At 40.8% G+C, this 21,422-nt stretch overlaps 1 protein-coding gene across 17 annotated transcripts in view; it reads right to left on the bottom strand.

The window, feature by feature from the left end:
* The window catches only part of PPFIBP1 (PPFIA binding protein 1), a 172,528-nt gene that overhangs the window by 111,622 nt on the left and 39,484 nt on the right, over positions 1 to 21,422 (bottom strand). For 6 of the 17 annotated variants that reach the window (XM_027592494.2, XM_027592496.2, XM_027592498.2 and 3 more), the window contains one exon: positions 11,986 to 12,041. The exons of the other annotated variants lie outside the window; for them this stretch is intronic. The gene's annotated coding sequence lies outside the window, so the exon portion shown is untranslated. The remainder of the gene's footprint in view (positions 1 to 11,985; positions 12,042 to 21,422) is intronic. 17 annotated transcript variants of the gene reach the window in all.

The following is a 21,422-nucleotide window of genomic DNA, read 5'->3' on the forward strand; positions in this document are numbered from 1 at the left end:
TATGTAGGGAAACAATAGGATCAGTGCTAAGGTTCAAGTGGCTTAAGGGCTATCTTTCCCAAGGACATTTTCCTTCGAAAAAAGAGCTTCAAAAGAAGCAGGTGCTTAACACAGAAATAAAATGCATTACTGACAATGGAATTGCAGGCATGAATGGGCGATAGAGGCTGTCTTAAATCTCTAGACTCAGGTAAGCAACTGTCCACTCGGTTGCCCCTAAAGCTGGCTTCATATGTAACCCATACAGACGCACCCGTCCAGGTGAACCTTAAGCAATTAATGGTATACACAGGCAAGCCCAATTTTAAGACTAGCGTGTGCTCCAAAAATAAAGAGTTATGTTCATCAAGAGTTTTCAAAGTGAGTGGTAGGAACCCTACTCCATAGGTGCTTCTGAGAACGGAGGCAGGAGGAGTGACGTGGGACAGCCGGCACAGAAACTTCACTCTTGTCTTAGACTTAGATCCGAGATTTGGTTGGAGAAATGGTTTCCTTGAGCGCTCATAAAAGGGTTGAAATTAACGATTACAGTAACAGCACAGAAAATTCCAGTAGGTTTGTCACATAACTAATCTAGAACAATAATCACAGCACAATCCAACCACCATTTCTAGCAGGGCCTTTGTGGGGGAATGTGAGTTCTAGCCAGGGTTCCAGAGCACAGGTCAACCTCGGTCTGCGTAGGCAGGAGCCTAGCCTGTGCCTTCATCTCTTGCCCTGGAGCGAAGAGCAGAAGGAAGGATGCCCACATTGCCAGGAGGAAGGGACCAAGAGTGAGGGGACAAGACTAGGATGGGGAGAGCCTGAGGATATTCCAGAGCTGGGGAAACAGGGACCTCCACAGGGATCGAGACACGGCGCATTTCTGTGAGTCAGTTACATCCCCGGGGCCCCTTTCCAATCCCCATCAGCCTCCTTGCTAGAAATCACATGTGCGAGGTTTAGATGTCACACAGGTCAGGGCCTACAGGATACAGATGAGGATGGAGAAAATCCGTGGAATGGTTTAGAGAGAAGAAAAAATATATACCTGTATTCTATAAAACCCAATTCTAAACATGTGCAATAAAAAAGGTTAAAGACTTGTAAGAAAGTGTTGCCTGAACTTGCTCCAGAGGAATCCATTCAACTGAGAAACACTGAGTATTTTCAATCCCTCCCTTAGCACAGAGCTCTGATTATTTGGCCCGACCAAGACTGAATACATAAAAACATTTATAAACATGAACCATTAGATTTTTTGAGTTTCCATCATGAGCCTTGTTTGAGTAAGTCAAAGATGTCCTTTGTTACACAGTTTTGATCGAATGCAAGAGACTTTAGTCATTTCCTCAGAAACAGACGTAAGCTATAAATATGAACTAACCAACACAGCCACTCACAAAAAGGTTCGCTGACAAGTTTAATTTAAAAAGAACATTTTATTAAACTGAAAAGTAAGCCACAAAAAATCCAAACCCATTCAAACAACATTCCTAGCAGAAAAACCTGTTGTGTAATGACAAGGATAATCACAAATAGCCTGTTACTTGACTCACACATTTTTCCTACACAAAAATTAACAACAACAAAAAAGTCTGTATTTCTGTGTTTTATTTTATTTTATTTATTTGACAGAAAAGAGAGAGCCAGAGAGCACAAGCAGGGGAAACAGCAGAGGGAGCAGAAGCAGACTCCCCACTGGGCAGGGAGCCCAATGTGGGACTCAATCCCAGGACCCTGAGATCATGACCTGAGCCAAAGGCAGACGCTTAACCGACTGAGCCACCCAGGCGCCGCTATTTGTGTCCATTTAATAAAACAATCCTTAGCATCTTGCCCAAATCAGATTTCAAATTCTAAGAATAATCCTCCAAACCATTAAGTGACTTCTGTATATCCCTTTGAGATGGGAAAACATATTTACTACTATTGCTTATTTTCTAAATCCCTTTGGTCTTTTAAAGCATGACCATCATAAGTGAGAATAACATGTTAGACATAATCATTTGGAGGTGAAAGTATTGTTTATTATAATAACACCTATTTCATACTTTAAAACTAAATGGAATCCAGGGCACCTGGGTGGCTCAGTCGGTTGGGCGTCTGGGTGTCTGCCTTAGGCTCAGGTCATGTTCCTGGGGTCCCGGGATCAAGCCCCATGTCCAGCTCTCCGCTCAGCAGGGAGTCTGCTTCTCCCTCTCCCCCGCCCCTCCCCCCTGCTCATGCTCTGGGGCACTCGTGAGTGCACACTCGTTCTCGCTCTCTAACGAATAAATAAAAAAATCTTAAAAAAAAAAAAAAAACTAAACTAAATGGAATCCAAAGTCTCTACTCAGGTATGACTGAAGTATCTGAAGCAGAGGTCTGCAAAAAACAGCAACCTGTTTTTGTAAATAAAGTTTTACTGGAACACACCCATACCTATTCATTTATATATTGTCTATAGCTGCTTCTACAGGACGTAATGAGAGTTGAGTAGCTGCAGAAGAGACTCTAAGTCCTGCAAAGTATAAAATACTTATTAACTGATTTGTCCCTTTAAGAAAAAGTTTCCTGATCTGTACCTCTGAAACAAATAATGCAATATATGTTAAGAAAAAAAAAAAAAAAGAAGAAGATAGCAGGAGGGGAAGAATGAAGGGGGCATAAATCAGTGGGGGAGACGAACCATGAGAGACGATGGACTCTGTGAAACAAACTGAGGGTTCTAGAGGGGAGGGGGGTGGGAGATGGGTTAGTCTGGTGGTGGGTATTAAAGAGGGTACGTTCTGTGTGGCGCACTGGGTGTTATACACAATGAATCATGGAACACTACATCAAAAACTAATGATGTAATATATGGTGATTAACATAACAATAAAAAATTTAAAAAAAAATAATGATGCAATGTATGGTGATTAACTAACAATAAAAAAATTTAAAGAAAAAGTTTCCTGACCTCTGGTCTCTACGTCAGTATAGCACAGCGGACCAGTTAAATACACTCACGGTTGACTAAATGTTGAAATAAACACTAATCCTGGTTTAGCCATCTTGTTGGATAACTTCCGAAGTCACTTAACCTGTAGCTGCTTTAATTTTCTCATTTATAATACAATAGATAATATTTATTGGGAACTTATGTATCAGGAACTATTCTAACAGTTCTACTTTTAAATAAATGAACAATGCATTCATCTAATTCTGGTAAAAATGCAGTAAGGAAAGTAAATAATTATCCCCATATTACAGATGAAGAAATGGAGGCAGAGTAGTTAAATAATTGCCCAAGGTCACACTGCTATTAAGTGGAAAAATCAGGATCAGAACTCAGGAAATCTGGGTGCAAAGCTCGTATTGTTAATCTCCGTGCTATCCTAATAACACTTTTAATTTTATAAAAGTTACATATGATAAAAAGAAATCTCAAAAGGTTTGTAGGTTAGGAATGTCAAGTAGAGGTAGTAAGGTATACCTCTGCACAGTTAAAGACAAAGTACCTAAAATAAGAATATAAATGGACTTCCAAAGACTTGTAAGACTCTCCTGATTCTAAAATTAGAGCTTTCCCTGGAGTATGAGGAACATAAACGTCCACAATACTCTTTTTCACCAAAGTAATCAAAGAACCAAACTAACTAACCAATGCTTATCTTTCCCTTGGTAAGTTAAGGCCACTTCAGGACCCTCAGAAAGCCTTCAGGAAAAAGACTTATCAGGGACCCCAAATCTTCCAAATTTGTTCCCATCTAGCCTTATCCTCTGCCTGGATTCCATCTGGGAAAAGGCTGAGTGAGCATCCACATAAATTATGGAAAGACATCTTCACAGCCTGGCAAGAATAACTCTATCCAAATACCGATCGCTGCATGGTTCAGGAAGACGTCCCCTGCTGAATCATCCCCACCACTTCCTGAAGTTCTCCAGGATGTCTGGAGGAAATGTGTCACCCAAATGTGACCCAGTACTCTTTTGGACTGAAAGGCAGGTTTATACAATCCAAATAAAATAAGGGGAAAATATACTGCTAAGTTACTCATCACCAACTTCCCATTTCGATAGAGATGGTCTTAACCTTTTTTTCAGTCAAGCTAGTCTTTCATTGGCTTGTAATGTCTGCAGAGTCAAGTCCAAATCCTTGACTTTGACATTTAACACCTTCCTCTTCTTATCCCTTAGCTACTTTTCCAATCTTACCTCCTTTTATTTTTGGTCTTTCATGTAACAAGGACAGTCTGTTTCTCCTTCACACATCACCTCTACTCCTGCTTCTGAACCACACTCATTCTTTACTCCATTTTCTCTTCTACTCCCAACACCACATCCAGTGTACAGGCCAAATTTCTGTGCTCAATAGTATGGGATATAATTTGTACTTCCTGTGAGGACTGGATCCTCACAATCCCTCAGGGGAAAGAGGTACACAAAAGACTAAATAAAGTTGTATAATTAAAGATGTGAAAGTGCTACAGGACGTAGATTACAGGATCTAAAAAGATGTTAGAGAGAGGCCATCACTGAGTTGGACCTTGAAGGAAGGGGGAAGCTGACAGAATGGTTGAGTTTATAAAGTTGGAGGGGTAACCATATGGGATAAAGGTTTACATCACACACCTCAGGGCCAGATAGGCCTGAGTCCAAAATCCTGGCTCCCTCAGACTGTAAACAGAGCGTGTAGGAGTTACGATCAAGTAAATTAGGTTGACGCCTAACCATGCTCAAAACCATATTTGTATCCAGTTCTCATGTCTTGCTCAAATAATTAAACCTTTCGTGTTATGTCCCTACGGAGTCTTCCCCTTCTCTCATTGCCAACAAGATTTAGTGTTTCAACTTATTCATTCATTTGGGCATTTAATCACATATTGATTATCACTGTTCAAATATTCCAGAAGTATGTTTTGCCTCCTCAATAAGACTTTGTTATCAAAGAATGGATTCTTTCAAATAGACCCTTGGCATTTTCAAATTTTAGGTTCAAGGTCGCTGACAAGTAGTGCTAGTTGAGCTGAGAAGCAATTTAAATTATAAGTGTGGGCTGTCTGGTGAGTTACATGGGGCCCAGCCAACCACAAACATCGGTCTTCTGACACGGCTTCATGTTCTGCCTAATACAGGAACTCATATGAACAGACTTAAAACTTACTTCTTTCTGGAATGGTCAGAAAAAAGCTCACGGCTTAGGGCTAATGATAGAAGTAAAGATCAAGTTAAGCAGTACAAGACAGTGAAGGCTCTTAGCCAAAAAAACAGACATTAGAGAGTTGAAGAAATTACATGTTATAGTACATTTGCAAATCTGAGGTTGGACAAATGGCTTGGAATTCATCTCTTATGCTTGAAAAGGGTTCAGTGCACCGCATACAGTGTTCTCACAATACCAAGCACCATGAGGTAAATACTAGCTGAAAGGATAATCTTATAATCTCTGACGTCCCAAAGTCCTCAGTGAACCCATTTTCTAGGCCAAAATCAAATTCAGTGTAGTCAAATTTCCCTCAAGGTTCCAAAATCTTAGTATTTGCAATGTCTACTGACATATTACATCAAATAAAGCCCACATGGCTTTAACATGTTGCTTCACAATCATATTTGTAGTGTTTGGTAATGGCTTGGTTTTCTTTTTTTCTTTTTAACTTTAACATTTTCATGCACAGCTTTCTTTGCCAATGCTGGCAAATTATTTTTTTTATTTCCCAAAGAAAGATTCTAATTCAAAGATTCTAAGCAATTTTGGGATTTAAAAGTTGTTATTCTTTCAAAGTTTTGACTGAATTAACTGAAATGATTAAGGCTTGTTGTAAAGTTTTATATAAAAATAAACATGCACAGTTGTGTGTGACATAAGACAGTAGGGTGGGGGGAGGGAATGAACATGGCTCAGTTTCCTAACACACCAATTTCCTTTGTGGCAAATACTTCATGGGCTATCATGAAAATTTTATAGAACAATGTATTCAAACTTTATATAACAAATATTATGAGCTACAATGTAAAATTTACCTAAGAATGTTTTAAACAGTTGATTTCAATTAAATTTTGGGCAGGAACTTTAGACATTCCCATTATTTACACATTTCTTGGAGCACAGGCATAGTTTTGCAGAAATTGGAGATTGCTGACTACAGTCGTTTATGTTCTCAGAGGGAAAAACTATTCTATAATTGTTCTGAAATATGTTCTATCCCTATTGAAAGTGTAGGAGAAACAATTGCACCAGCCCTAAAATCTTGGCTTTCATACCCAAGAAATCTTGTAGAACCAAGTCCTTCCACCTATATCATTAGCTAATGTGTTACTGCAAATATCACTCAAAAAATACGAAGCCAAACCACTCTGATCCCACAAGCATTCTGAAAGAGCATTCTGAACTAATGTGAAATTTGTATAGTAATTGTTTGAATACAAACAATGACTTTAGTCCATTGGCATGTAACGCTTTATCATGGCAATTGAACTCTGTGAACCAACATACCCCACAGAGCTCATCATAGCTCTGGAAAGTGGGTTGGCTTATTATAAACTCGGTCATTGCTGACCCAGCAGAACAGCAAGGACTCTTTCCCTTAAACTGTCCCACATAGAATAAATTTATTTTCACTGTGAGACTAGGACCATGATCTCTGCATCATGTGTGTTTTAGAAAGAAATACATGTGGGCTGACTGACTGACTTCCTAAGAATTAAGCTAGCGAATTATAAGAAATTATTAAAAAAAAAAATCCTTCTCTCCTCTCTCTCTCTCTCTCCTCCTTGCCCCTCTTTCTTATTTTAACAGGGCCAAATGGGAAGATGCTTTCTTCAAGGGTAGAATGGCACTGGCAATGATCATCAAAAGCCCTAAAAATCTAAAAGCTTTGACCCAGCATTCCACATTAATTAAGCTAAATAATTGGACAAATAAGTAAATGATATATATATATAACTTTCACAATGTTATTTACAAGACCAACAATCTAAATGTCTAACAATAGTGCCACTGAGGTCTATCCCTTAGGCAGATTAAGCAGGCCAGTGTTGCCGAGGTGAGTACCAATGGTTAATAACACAGAAGGATATTCATGACCTATTAATTGATCCCCTTTTTGTAAATATATACATAAGGTAAAAAGTCTCTGGTTCTGAACACTTTCTTCTTCATCACTGAGCCGACAGCAGTCTACCAGTCCACATCTTTAATTAGATAGGGATGAAGGAAGAGGTATATACACATTTACCCTTCTCTCACTCCCAGGGTCTGTGTAAGGGTCTCCTGCCCTCCTCTGAGATATGTGATTATACTCCAACATGCTCACAGTGGTATTCTCTGTATGGCAGAATTTCGCATGAATGTGGTTTTATTTTCCTTTTTGCTTATCTGTATCTTATAATTTTACAATAAAGATTATTTTGCCAAAGGGAGCAGAGCATGAAGACTAAGGGTATAGAATATGGGACAGATAAGCCTGAGTTTTAACATTACAAGTCCATAAATTTTTGGCTATATGATCAAGTTACTTAAGTTTCCCATCCAACAAATGGGCAAAATAATATTATAGCCATCTTTTTATTAAAGAAGTTAACAGGGGTGCCTGGGTGGCTCAGTCGTTAAGCGTCTGCCTTCGGCTCAGGTCATGATCCAAGGGTCCTGGGATCGAGGCCCGTATCAGGATCCCTGCTCCACAGGAAGCCTGCTTCTCCCTCTCCCTCTCCCACTCCCCCTGCTTGTGTTCTCTCTCTCTCTCTCTCTCGCTATGTCGCTCTCTGTTAAATAAATAAATAATTTAGACGAACCATGAGAGACTGTGGACTCTGAGAAACAAACTGAGGGTTTTAGAGGGGAGGGGGGGTGGGGGGATGTGTTAGCCTGGTGACGGGTATTAAGGAGGGCATGTATTGCATGGAGCACTGGGTGTTATACGCAAACCAATGAATCATGGAACACTACATCAAAAACTAATGACGTACTGTATGGTGACTAACATAATAAAATAAAATTAAATAAATAAAATCTTTAAAAAAATATAAAAGAAGTTAACAGAAACTCCAGGATAAAGGAAATGATTATTATGTACTATGTAAAACACAAACTTAAGTGTTTAAACTTTTTTTTTTTTTTTTTAAGGATTTGAGAGTACACACGCCTACGTGCAGAGGGAGGGGCAGAGGGAGAGAGAAAGAAAATGTCAAGCAGACTCCCTGCTGAGCACAGAACCCCAAGCAGGGCTCAATCCCACAACCCCAACACCATGACCAGAGCAGAAATCAAGTATCAGACACTCAACCAACTGCCTCCACCCAGGTGCCCTAAAGTTTTTATACTTTTAAGAAAAACAAATCCAAACCCCAGTCTCACAGAAAAAAACATGGGAAAAATTTTCTTTGCAATGGTAACAAAATTCACATTTAGCAGCCCTGAGTTACCATTTTACGTATACCAAAACAAACAGAAAGCCACAACACAGTTTCAATGTTGTAGTGAAATTGCTGATCTTCCATTGTTAGCAGCACTGTATTTCATATGAATCTTTTAGGAAAGCATTTAAGCTTTATTAGAGTAAGAGTTAGTAATTCCTCCAATGAATTTATCTGCAGGAAATAATGTGCCTAAAGCAAAAAATAATATGCAAAAAGGTGTTCATGACAGAATCCTAAATAACAGTAACTAACTGGAAATACTTGAATATCCACTGTTAGAGGAATGGTGGAATGGTTTAATTCATCTTGGCATGTCAAAGCAACAAAAATAGGAAACCATCCAGATTGTCATACTGAAGACCATGGAGAAACAAAATAGTCTGATACATTTTCAAGTGAAAACAACAGAATTCAAAATATCTATACTCTATCCCTATATAAAATATATAGACCTACACATAGGAATAAAAGAGGAGGAGAAACGTGTGGGGAATACGGAGGAGAGGCTTCTAGACCGAGAAGCAGTGAGTTCAAAAGCAGAGTGATGGCCCAACATGGCACCCTCAGCAGTTGGACCGGAAGATGTGGTTGGTCAGCCATGCCAACTATTTCCATTGCATGGTAGATAATACCAGACTTCCTATTTCTAAAGAAGGAAGGAAGACCAAATTTTACCAGTATTTCATGAATGGATTGCCAGTGACATCCTCTCTCAGTCCAGATGGCAGCTAGTCACACAAAAGAAGTCTCTGAAGGCAGCCTGGGAGCTCCATTGCCATGAGGCAACCCTCCATTCCTTGTGTCCTTCCAACGACTGCAAAGTATTACAGCTTACATGTGCCCACATAAATGGATGGATGGATGATGTTATCATTATAATAAAACCAAACTGACCCCCATGAAATGGACAAGTGGTTTACGGGAACCACAGCTGGATGAGAACATCAAAAACGTAAGCACAAGTGAGCATACACTCGTGAATCTGACACCTCTACTTGTTCAAACTACATAACCATACAGCAGCCCTTGTTCCTCTAAAGTAAAGAGGACACTGTCATAGTGAGAAAGGTTTCTGAAAGAAACATTTTGAAAATAGAAGTTTGAAAATATTTCCATCCTTATGTCATTTCCTCCAAATAATATCACATCCATAAAACCTTTCCTATCTGTACTCTCTAAAAAAATGTAGATGTAGAAGTTTCTAATCTGCCTTAAAATTTACAAAATTAAGAGCCTTAGTTTTTGAAGTCCTATTAAAAGTAGGAAAATGCGGCATGTTCCCATTCTTTCTTAAAGAGGAAAATAATAGCTACCACTTATTGAGGGCTTGCTGCTTATGGATCAGGCACTGTTCTCAGTGCTCAATATGTGTTAATCACTCAATCTTCACCACTATCCCTGATGGAGAGACTGTAATAATCATCTCACTTCATAATACAGAAACTGAGACAGAGAGATTAAGCAAATTATCCAATCTAGTAAATAAGCAAGACAGGATTCTAATCTAGACAACAGAACCATGGAAGGTCTGTTCTTACCCACTCTGAATACTATACTAGATTACAATTTACTGGCTGATTTCAACTGAACCTTTGTGCAGCTGGTGGATAAAAATGAACAAGCAGTGAACACTGCATGTCTCCCCTTGGGATCTGCATATACTTAAGATAAACTAACTTCTTCAGTGATAACAACAACAAAAAAATAAGTATATAAATAAACTGAACCTCAACACAGACCTTAAAATTAGTGTATCACAAAATGGAAATAGATTTTTAAAAATAAGGAAGCAAATGCAATCATATTATTCTCCGCAAAATTATCATTGACTTGGGGAAAAAAATGCCAAAAACTAAAGGACTGAATATTAATGAATATAAAATTATTTTTAAAACATTACTTTTATGTCCTTTTAATTCCTACTTTTGTGTTTACAATATGTAATACATTAGTGCAGTAAATGTGTATGTTACTTATAATATATATACACATACTGAAGGAGATACTCACAAATTTCATGACAGCAGTACCCTGCTCAAAAGTTTAGAATATTGCAGAAGGCTTTAAAGCAGGAGAAAACAATCACATTTGCATGTCAAGAAGCTCTTTTTGAGCAATATCAGGGGATGAATTTGGAAAAGGGGCGCAGCTATGATTCCTGAAGGCGTGAACTAGCAGAGATGAGGGAGGGACGGGAAAGCTGAGAAAAGCATTTAGGACACTTATCAGACATGAAGGAGCAGAAATCAACAATGATGCGATAGTTTCTGACTTGTGGCGACAGGGAATTCAGAAGAGAACAGAAAACAAAACACATGTGTGGGGGGGGGATGATAATTAAACTCTGATCCATTGAGAGCACAATGCCCTGGAACCACAGGGTAAATGCATACAAGGTAATTGGGAAAACAGGTCTGTAAAGTTCAGCAAAGAGCCTGGGCTCAGTCATGGCTGAGCTTCTTCATCTGTTTACAAGTGGTCACTTATAAGCTGAGTTTTGATAAGTGCACTGGGGGATTGAATACCTGATAAAGACTGATTGATGGGAAGGGCACTAGCATTAACAGAATAGGTCGTGGGAGCAAAGCCATTAAAGAAGTCTGGGAAGGAAGGAAGAGTCTGAGAGATGGGAGAGGCTCAGGAGAGGGTGGAATGAGGAGGCTGAGGAATTGCGACATGCCAAAGGCTGGCAAGGCAAAGGCTACACGGCTAAGGGACCAACCAGGTGCACATGCCATCAGTGATACCAGGACATCTGGGCATCACATCTACTTCCAAAGCAAAATGAGGCCCCTCTGCTACCCTTACCCTTACAATTTAAGAGGTTGACAAGAGATGAGCTTGCTAATGAGCAGATGAGCAGCCTTATATCCTACAGAAATGAGAGAATAAGCATAATCACGTCATGATTAAGCCATCGTACACAATACATCATGTCGTTACTAGAAAAAGTACTTTTTCCCTAAAAACCTTGATTTTATATAGTCATCTAATAAAAAGAACGTAAAAGTGCTTTCTGAGATTAAGAACAAAACCTCCCTAGGATGCAGAAAACACGAAGAAATATCTTCCGATGTTACTCTTGCTACATCTGTTTAATTGCCTGGCCAACACTGATGATTCCTCTTTCCCATCAGAACCCAATGCCCTCCGTCATGACGTAAAGAGGGGCTTTGGCGTTTTGAGGCAACTGTGGATCTGTTCAATGTCTTCTCCTAAGGGGATATAAAAGCTAGACTAAAGCCAAGTGTTACTGTTTCTAATGCCCTTAAAATTTTTTTATAATGTGGAATTTCTCCATAATGATAAAGGGATATAAACTTTATCTTGGGTCTCGGTGTCCTGACCGTATCTACTGAATATCTATATCTATGGTCAGGGTTCTGACCATATCTATCTGAATACTGAGCCAGGATTTTAGCCCCAAGGAGGCTAAACAACCCACCTCGGACTTAAAAATAGCTTTTTTTTCCCCCAAAAGTTTTTATTATGGAAAATTTTAAAGGTATACAAACATAAGTGGATTAACACAATGAATGCCATGCACCTATCACCAGCTTCAATAATCAATCCTTATGGCCAATCTTGTTCTATCTGAATTCTCTCCCACCCAAACCCCCGTATTACCTTGAAGCAAGTCCCAGAAACGATATCATTTCTTCCATGAATATTTCAGTATGTCTCTACAAGAGAACATAACTGTAAGACTATTATCATAAAATGAGTAATAATTCTTACTGTTAGGAAGAGGAATTTCTATTTCAATACCATCACATTTCCAGTCAATCAATGATCACATTTCCAAAGGTCTTATAAAAGTCATATTTTAAAAAACCATTTGCTTGTTTGCATTAGGCTCTCAACAGGGTTCACCACTGTGGTTGGCTGATAGTTCTGTTAAGAATTTTTTAATCTGGGGCACCTGGGTGGCTCAGTTGGTTAAACGTCTGCCTTCAGCCCAGGTCATGATCCCAGAGTCCTGGGATCGAGTCCCACATCGGGCTCCCTGCTCAGCAGGAAGCCTGCTTCTCCCTCTCCCTCTGCCCCTTCCCCCTGCTTGTGCTCTTTCGCTCTCTCTCTCTCTCAAATAAACAAAGTATTTAAAAAAAATTTTTTTAAACAATTTTTTAATCTATAGGTTTCCCCCTTCATTTCTTTTCTTTCTCCTTGCAAATTACTAGGTTGAAGAAACTGGGTTGTTTGTCGCGCAGAGTATCCCACAGTCTGGCTGCATTGGCAGGTACAATTTAACATGTTTTAGTTCACCTTTAAAATTCAGGTGGCTAAATTTTTTCCTGCCCCTTGTTGATAGATATAGATATCCTGCAGTGCGCTGAACAAAACCAGGATGCTTTTCTATTCCGCTGGCCTTCAGTAATATGGAAAACAAACTGAGAGACAAGTTCTAAGGATGCTCTAAAATTATCTTTGGGACAGGAACAGAAGTTGGGCCTGGGCTTATAAAGTGGTATTTAGGTCACAGGAACAGGCATAGGTAACAAATGTTCCAGACCTTCCCTTTCCAACTCCCCTTGATACTATAAAGAGGTTAGGGTGGGCTCCAGAGCAAGCAGGTTGGGGTGAATCCCAGCCCCACCACTCTCCAGCTGCGTGGTCTTCAATCACCTTCCTTAACTTTTCTGTGCTTCAAAGTCCTTATCCATAAAATGGACATAACATACTCCATTCCTACTGTGTGAGAATCCAACATAAATTCAGAGAAAGAGCTTGATACACAGCTAAGCTCTCAAAAAAAAAAAGATTGTCATTGTTTTTAAATTATTATCCCTAATTAAAAGTGAAACTCTCCTTAAAACTAAAGCTCAACTTTGAGGTACTGCCTTTTTTCTTCCCCCATTAAGTGATGACTCTAAATTGAGTTTTACGCTAAAGACTTTTTGCTTTAGCTGTGCTCTTGACAACTTCTGTCTATAATCTATAATGGTACTTCAGAACAAAAACTACCCCTGCTGTGTGATAATATGTCATCCATATTTTGCAAACAGCAGGAGAATCAGCTGTCCTTGAACAGTCACAGAACTAAACTTCGTGGCTGTTTAAAAAGCATTCAAGTGAGAGATTTTTTTTTTCTTTATACTAAGAGCCTACCATGTACCAAACCTGGCATTTAGCACCAGCAACTTCATGAATTCTAATCTAGTGGGGTTTAAGGCTGGGGGGGGGGGGGATCCAATGGTTTTATGTTTTAATTATTAATAACCTGAGTTTTTTTTTTTAAAGATTTCATTTTATTTGAATGAGGGAGAGTGCGAGCGAGAGAGCACCAGTGGTGGGGAGGAACAGAGGCAGAGGGAGAAGCAGACTCCCCACCAAGCAGGGTGCCTGATGCGGGGCTCGATCCCAGGACTCCAAAATCATGACCTGAACCAAAAACAGATGTTTAACCAACTGAGCCACCCAGGCATCCCAAGAGTTTTCAATTTGAAGTATGTATTCAGTGCCTACCACTGGGCCACATGCTGGGGGGCGGGGGGTATGAAAAATTAGTAATAGGGCACAGTCTCTGGAAAAAAAAACTCTGCAGTCCATTAAGAGAGAAGAGAGGTGGGACACCTGGGTGGCTTAGTCATTAAGTGTCTGCCTTCGGCTCAGGTCATGATCCCAGGGTCCTGGGATTGAGTCCCGCATCGGGCTCCCTGCTCGGCGGGAAGCCTGCTTCTTCCTCTCCCACTCCCCCTGCTTGTGCTCTCGTTATCTCTCTGTCAAATAAATAAATAAAATCTTGGGCACCTGGGTGGCTCAGTTGGTTAAGCAACTGCCTTCAGCTCAGGTCATGACCCTGGAGTCTGGGGATCGAGTCCCACATCGGGCTCCCTGCTCGGCAGGGAGTCTGCTTCTCCCTCTGACCCTCTTTCCTCTCGTGCTCTCTATCTCTCATTCTCTCTCTCTCAAATAAATAAAAAATCTTTAAAAATAAATAAAATCTTTAAAAAAAAGAGAAGAGAGGTTTACTAATGATCATAATGTAATATAACATAATATAATGATAAGTGTCCCATGAGAGGGTCAAATGAAATGCTAGGAAAAAAATCAGGTGAGAAAAATAACTTAAAGTAAATAAGGGGCGCTGTTTAAAAAGGAGGTAATAGGTAAGATGAAAGACTGGACAATGTGTAGGGTTTCCACGTGCCAGGGGAAGAAGGGTTGGGAGAAGCAAAAAGAGAATTTCAGACAAAGGAAACAGGAGCAGGGGGACCAAAGTGTGGGGGTGTTTAGGGAAGGGCAGTAGCTCTGGCTCAAGCGTAGGATAGAGGAAGGGACAGTGAGAAAGGAGGCTAGAACGATCCAGTGGGGCTAGATCCTAAAAGCCCTTGATGAGTCATGGTAAGGAGGCTGGACTAGATTTGGTAAGTAATTGAGAGGTTTTGAGGTTTTTCTGAACCAGTGAGTGGCACAGTCAGAGCCATGTTTTATATAAATTAATATGGATGCACGGAGGTGAAGGGAGACAAGCGGCCCACCTGTTTGCTGATTCAGAAGTCAAGGACCTCTGAGTCAAGTCCAGAAGAAAGCACGCTATGAATACCAGCTCTATTGTGGATGGAGAGAATATGACTTGGTGACTGAAATGATAGAAGTGAGAAAAGAATTCAAAGTCAGCTCCAGCGTTTGGAGCCTAAAGGTCTGGAAAAATAGTGGCACCATTAACAAAACTAAGTCGGTTCAAAGAGCTGGGTTGGAAGAGAGGTGACACAATGAATCCTCTCTGAATATGTTCACTTTGATGTCCCAGCAGCACACACACAGCAGGCTACCATCACCAACAGGAAGAGTATGGAGAAAGGGCCAGTGAGAGAATCTTGGAGAAGTAGTACGTGTAGGATGCAGCAAGTGCAAATAGATGGAGAAGTAGTGTTCAGAGAAAACTATTCAGGGTAGGACAAATCATAGGATCCAAAGCATGAAAGAGCTTCTCAGGAGTCAGGAAGGCAAAAGATAGATTGTGGAGGTTAAAGGAATGAGTGAAGAAGTGAAGGCAATGAATATAGACCCCTTATTTAATAACTCAATATAAAAGAATAAAGAAAAGAGGGGGTGTAGGCAGGAGCACTGAAGAAAGAGTTGCATACAGTAGTCTCGCCTTAGCAACCATTTAGCTTTCCATGGTTTCAGTTACCACCGATCACCAGTGGTCCAGAAGCAGGTGATCCTCCTGACGTATGATCAGAAAGTCAACAGTAGACTAACACTACGTCACGATGCATAGATCCTTCAGCTCACTTCATCTCATCACACAGGCATTTTATCATCTCACATCATCACAAGAAGGGGGACTACAGTTTAATAAGATACTTTGAGACCACAGCCATGTAACTTCTATTACAGCATATTGTCGTAATTGTCCTGTTTTATTATTAGTTATTATTCTTTTTTAGAGAGAGAGTGCAGGATCAGTGCGGGGAGGGGCAGAGGGACAGAGAGAATCTTCAACAGACTCCCCGCTGAGCATGGAGCTCGACTCAGACTCAGGGCCCGACTCAGACTCAGGGCTCCAGCTCATCTCAGACTCAGGGTTCCATCTCACGACCCTGAGATCTTGACCTGAGCTCAAATTGCGGTCAGACACTTAACTGACTGAGCCATCCAGGCACTCAAATTATTAGCTATTATTATTAATCTCTTACTGTGCCTAGCTTATGAATTATACTGTGACCATAGGTATGTATGCATATAGAAAACATCGCATATACAGGTTTCGGTACTATCGTGGTTTCAGGCATCCACTGGCGGTCTTGGAATGTATGCCTGGGGATGAGTGGGCACTACTGTACCCATTATTTTTAGGAAAGGACAGTCTGAATATTTTTATGCAAATAAAAGGGAGTGGGGAGGAAACAAGTGAACATCCGAGGCAAGAAAGAAAAGGGCTAACCCTGGAGACTCTTTGTCTCTTCACTGGTGGCCAGCGAAAATACCAAAAACATGAGGGTGAAAAAAGAAAGCAAACCTTGAAAAATTAAGATGAGTAGCTGTCAGATCGGTTTTGTTGGCCTACAGAGAGTTTCAAAAAAGGTGATTTGAGCTTGTATAGATTTCACTGAGAAAACCAGATATTTGATCATTCTGGGGAACACAGAAGACGGGCAACACCAGGCCCAGCTTCGACAGGACAACCACAGCTGCTGCCCACACCCAAGGCGTGGCTGGCCCCCTGCAGCGTACCACCGCCCCCGCCGGTGGCCACACAAACTGTGGTAATTTTAATGGCACCTCTTGGCAGTGGAGTTTGTGACCCCCGACCCAGATCTTTTCAATAAAATGCAGCGATGATGTCATCCTTAGAGAGTAAGTGGGGACTACAGATGGAGACTTGGAAACTGTAAAAAAATATTGTAACACTCACGGAAGGAAATGGTTAGGAAGTCAGCGGGAGATGAATAATCAAAGGATTGTTATCTATTAGTCTGATGGAGGGAGCTGTGATTCGTCACTTTGCCTGGCAGTGCCCTACAGCCTGGAAGCAGAGGTCACCAGGCAGTCATGGCAGGAGACAGGAAGACAGAGGTTCTAAGGTGCTGGGGGGGGAGGGGCTGGGTAAGGAGACCGAAGGCGCTGGTGGCCTGGGAGACATCCCAGGAGCCAAGAGCAGATGAGGAGGGAAAGACCTATATAAACACATTAGAGGAGAGACACACAGCAGAGGCTAAGTGGAAGGGCTGAGAGACTTGGGGAGGAAAGTAAAAGCAAGTAGGATTAGTACAAAAGGGAAAAGTTAGCCCTGCAAAAATTGACCATTAGTATTTCTTCATCTCCCTGCTATTCAACTCTTAGAAATAACCTGGAATAGATTTTTCTTTTATGGAAAGAAAAAAAGAAAACACAAAAACAAAAATGAGGACACAGGACTAGACTTCATAAATCATAATGAAATAGGTTCACAGAATTATATTTTTGTGCAATGAGCCATGTGAATGTTGAGGAAGACCATTTTTTAAACTACACACGACTTCCCTTCAAACATCCTTAGTTATGATTTGGAAGATAAAAAGTACACTCCTTATATGCAGAGGACTGTACACATTGTCTCAAGGTTTGAAGAAGGAAGGAGATCAAAAGTTCAAAGTTTAGCAAATTCTCAGTGTCTCACACAGCAAATGCGAGTAATAAGGGAAGGAAGAAAGCCAGTGTTCATGGCCTGCTTGCCCAGTGCCTGAACCTTTGGGTTCCCTAAGTGCCTGAGTCCCTAAGTCCCTTTGGGTTCCCTAAGTCCCTCCCCAAAGGGCCCTCCCTAAGTCCTTTTGTGTTTAAAAGAAACACCCACACAAAACAAAATGCATTAAACGCAGAGAATAATTCTACACGGCTACACCCAGATTGATAACCTGGACGCTCTCAGGAGAGAACAGTAAGGGCTGAATGATGGGGGAAACTTGGAGCTTCATCTGCAATGCTTGAGTGACGTACTTTACAGTGAGAATGCATTTATAATTCTTTTTTTTATTTTTTAAACTTTAATAAAATGAAGCTAAAGCAACCTTTCTAAGAATCAAAGAAATGTAAATCAAAATGAGACCCTTTATTTCACATACCACAAAGCCTACAACACAATATCTGCAAAGGTGTGGGAAAACGGAAAGTCTCACAGTGTTGTTGGGTTGTTCTCATACAGATAACACCAAGCTCAGGGCACAAAACTTAAAAGGTGCAAAGAAGCTGTTCTCAAAATTAAGTCTCCTTCCCTCTCCTATGCCCCCAGACACCCAGTTCCTCTCCTTGCAACCAGCTACCTGTGAGAGTTTCCAGATTGTTATTCAGAGAATCCACTAAATCATAGGAAGGAGTGCAAAATTGATACACTTTATTGAGTGACAGTTCGGCAGCATCTATCAACATTTAAATACACATACCATGTTGCCCAGCAACTCCACTTGTAAGACTACAAAAAACAATCTATGTACCTAGATGCACACTGCAACATTTTAGAGGTAGCAATTGGAAACCATTTAAATATAAATAAAGTACAGCCACCCAGTGGAAAACTATGTTGTCATTATAAAACATTAGAGGGGAACAAAAGAAAGCTGCCCCCCCCCAAAAGAAAATTCAGTATGAAAACATTTTCATAAGCCAACAAAAATTTCTGGATATACCTATGTGTGTGTGTATGATCACTGTCATGTCTGGGAGGATAATCAAACCATTTCTAATTTATGTTCATTACAGACCATTAGAAATGAGAAAGGAGTGAGGGAAAAGAGATTTTCATTTTTTAATACTATGGTGTTATGTGAATGTCACAATGAGCACAAACTGCTTTGGTGACTTAAGAGTTTTAAGAATTAAGTTAAAAAAATAGCTAACAGAAATCAATATTACATGGATGAAGCTAGAATCTGTAAAAACATTTTGCATGACAGCTATTAAAAAGCCAAAGGTATGGGGCGCCTGGGTGGCTCAGTAGGTTAAGCGTCTGCCTTCAGCTCGGGTCATGATCCCGGAGTCCTGGGATCGAGCCCCGCATCGGGCTCCCTGCTCTGCGGGGAGCCTGCTTCTCCTTCTGCCTCCCTCCCTCTCTCTCTGTCTTTCATGAATAAATAAATAAAATCTTAAAAAAAAAAAAGCCAAAGGTATGGTGGGTACAGACCTGAAGATACAAGATCTGCCCCAAAGGCCCAGGCATGAACTAATGCATGACCATATCAAAGGCTGAATGGGAATCTTGTGTGCTGAGGGCTGCAGGGGTCCCCGAGCTGGTGAGGGAAGCCAGAATGGCCCAGCTATCCACAACATGCAAGCTTCTTTCTCTTCTTATAGACCCAAACTCAACTTCTATGAAGTGACTGAAAATACTGTGTGTAGACAAAGAAAGGTGATGGGCAGGGCAAGAAAGACATCTAATAAAGGTGTTCCTTGGGGCACCGGTCTCGCTCAGTCGGTAGAGCATGCAACTCTCGCTCTCGAGATTGTAAGCTCAAGCCGCATGTAGGGTGCAGAGATTCCTCAAAAACAAAATCTTAAAAAAAAAAAAAAGGGTATTCCTGAACACAGGAATTCCAGATCTCCAGCAATATTCCTAAGGTCCACTTTCTAAATGTCAGCCAGAAGCCAAACTTCCTTCCTGAAAAGGTGGACATCAAGTGTAGACGATAAACTTTAATCCAAGAACATGTAGTACATTTGTCAAGAGGAAGTGCAAAGATGAAAAAGCTGCTGACCAAGCAGAGTTAGACTATTAGACGCATCAGTGTCCCTCTATCTCCAGCACTGATGCATTCACTGATTCCATGGAAGTTTCCCAGTCTTGCCAGCAGATGAACCCCTGAGAAGGAGAATGCCCTCCGAGGCAATGTTTATTCAGGACCGGCTGAAGGTCGTTAAATGTCTTTTCCCGCAGCTATGCCCAAATGCCCTTCCAATATTGGTCTTATTTCTCAAACTCCCTGCATTAGTTTTCTGTTGCTGCCACAACAGATGAACACAGACATGGCTGCCTAAGATACCGCTTATTTGTTATCTCACAGTTTCATTGGGTCAGGAGTCTGGGCGCAGCTGGGTCCCTGCTCCAGGCTTCAGAGGCCGAAATCAACGTGGCGGCAGGGCTGTGTTCCCTTCTGGAGTCTCTGGAGATGAGCTCATTTGGATTGTTGGCAGCATTAATCCCATGTGGCTCTAAGATTGAGGTCCCCACTCCCTTGCTGGCTGGGGGCTGGTCTAGAGACCACGTGGCTTGCAGCCTCCTTCAAAGTCAGCAGTGGTGAGTGAGTTCCCCTCATGCTCTAGTCTCTCGGCCTCCCTCCACTGCCTCCCTCTCTGCCCCATCTCTCTGACTGAATCTTCCACTTTTAAAGGCTTGTTAATTACTTACCTCAGGCCCACCTGGATAATCAAGGCTACCCTCTCGATCTGAAGGTCAGCTCATTACTGACCTTAATTCCATCAGCAAAGCTCCTTCAGAGCAGTACCTAACGTTTGACTGAACAACCGGAAGACAGGCATCTTTCGAAAGATGCCTGCCACATCCATTTGTATTCTGAGGTGGAAAACAAGAGCTGACCCAAAGATTCTAATCTACCTGGATTTTTCAGAGTATGACAATGAACTGGCACTGCTTTTACAAGAGTTATTTTGATCAAACCTGCAAATAACTGCTGAATAAATATTATAACCGCCTTTATAATCAACAAAACTATGGCTCAGAAGTTAACTAGCCTGGGAACACAAGAGCTGGAAGTTGGAGAATCAGAATGAAATCTGGTTTCAGCAATCTTAAAAAGCCCATTTCCTTTGATATTTCTGAAAGCACGGCACAATTATGACTTTTAAAAAAAGAGTGGTTTTGGTGGTAGTAATAGGAATAAGGAATAATGATGTTTAAAGAAGAACAGAAGGAAACCCAACAGGATTTAGCAACTAATTGATTCTGTAAATTAAAGGTGAAGGACAACATAAAATCAAACCCAACTACCACTTAAAAGACAAACTGAGGTTTTAAAACATTAAAACTTAATTTTATTAATTTAAAACTTTAAAAATTACAAAATAGCAATATCATGGGATTACAAGTCCTAATGCTAAGCAGGCAGCAAAATACCACATCAAAGAATGTGCATGTATGTGTGTGCTCAGGAGTGTACATGTTCACACACACGTGCTTTCACTTATTTCTTTTACTCAACAACTATTTACAAAGCATCTGCTATGTACCAGACACTTGTCTAGTTGCTGGGCATAAAGCAATAAACGGAACAAAGTCCCTGCCTAGAAACGGCAGATAAATAAACAAGTGAAAATATAAGAGACAGTGAAAATACCATGGAGAGAATGAAGCAGAGTGAAGAAAGAGGGAGCTCAGAGAGGAGGGATGTTACTTTATATATAAGCTGGTCGGGGAAAGGTGAGTTGACGTAGTGCCATCAGAACACAGTCCTGAAGAAAATGAGAGAGAGAGAGAGAGAGAGAGAGAGAGGCAATTCTCTGGGGGAAAGCATTCCAAGCAGAACGCATGGAAAGACTTTGGATGGGATTTCCTTCTGGGGGAGATGAAAAGCCATCAGAGTTCTGCGTAAAAGAAAAACAGCACTGTTTATCCATAAATAGAGAAC

The sequence above is a fragment of the Zalophus californianus genome, chromosome 9 (genome assembly GCF_009762305.2).
Source record: "Zalophus californianus isolate mZalCal1 chromosome 9, mZalCal1.pri.v2, whole genome shotgun sequence".
NCBI lineage: Eukaryota > Metazoa > Chordata > Mammalia > Carnivora > Otariidae > Zalophus > Zalophus californianus.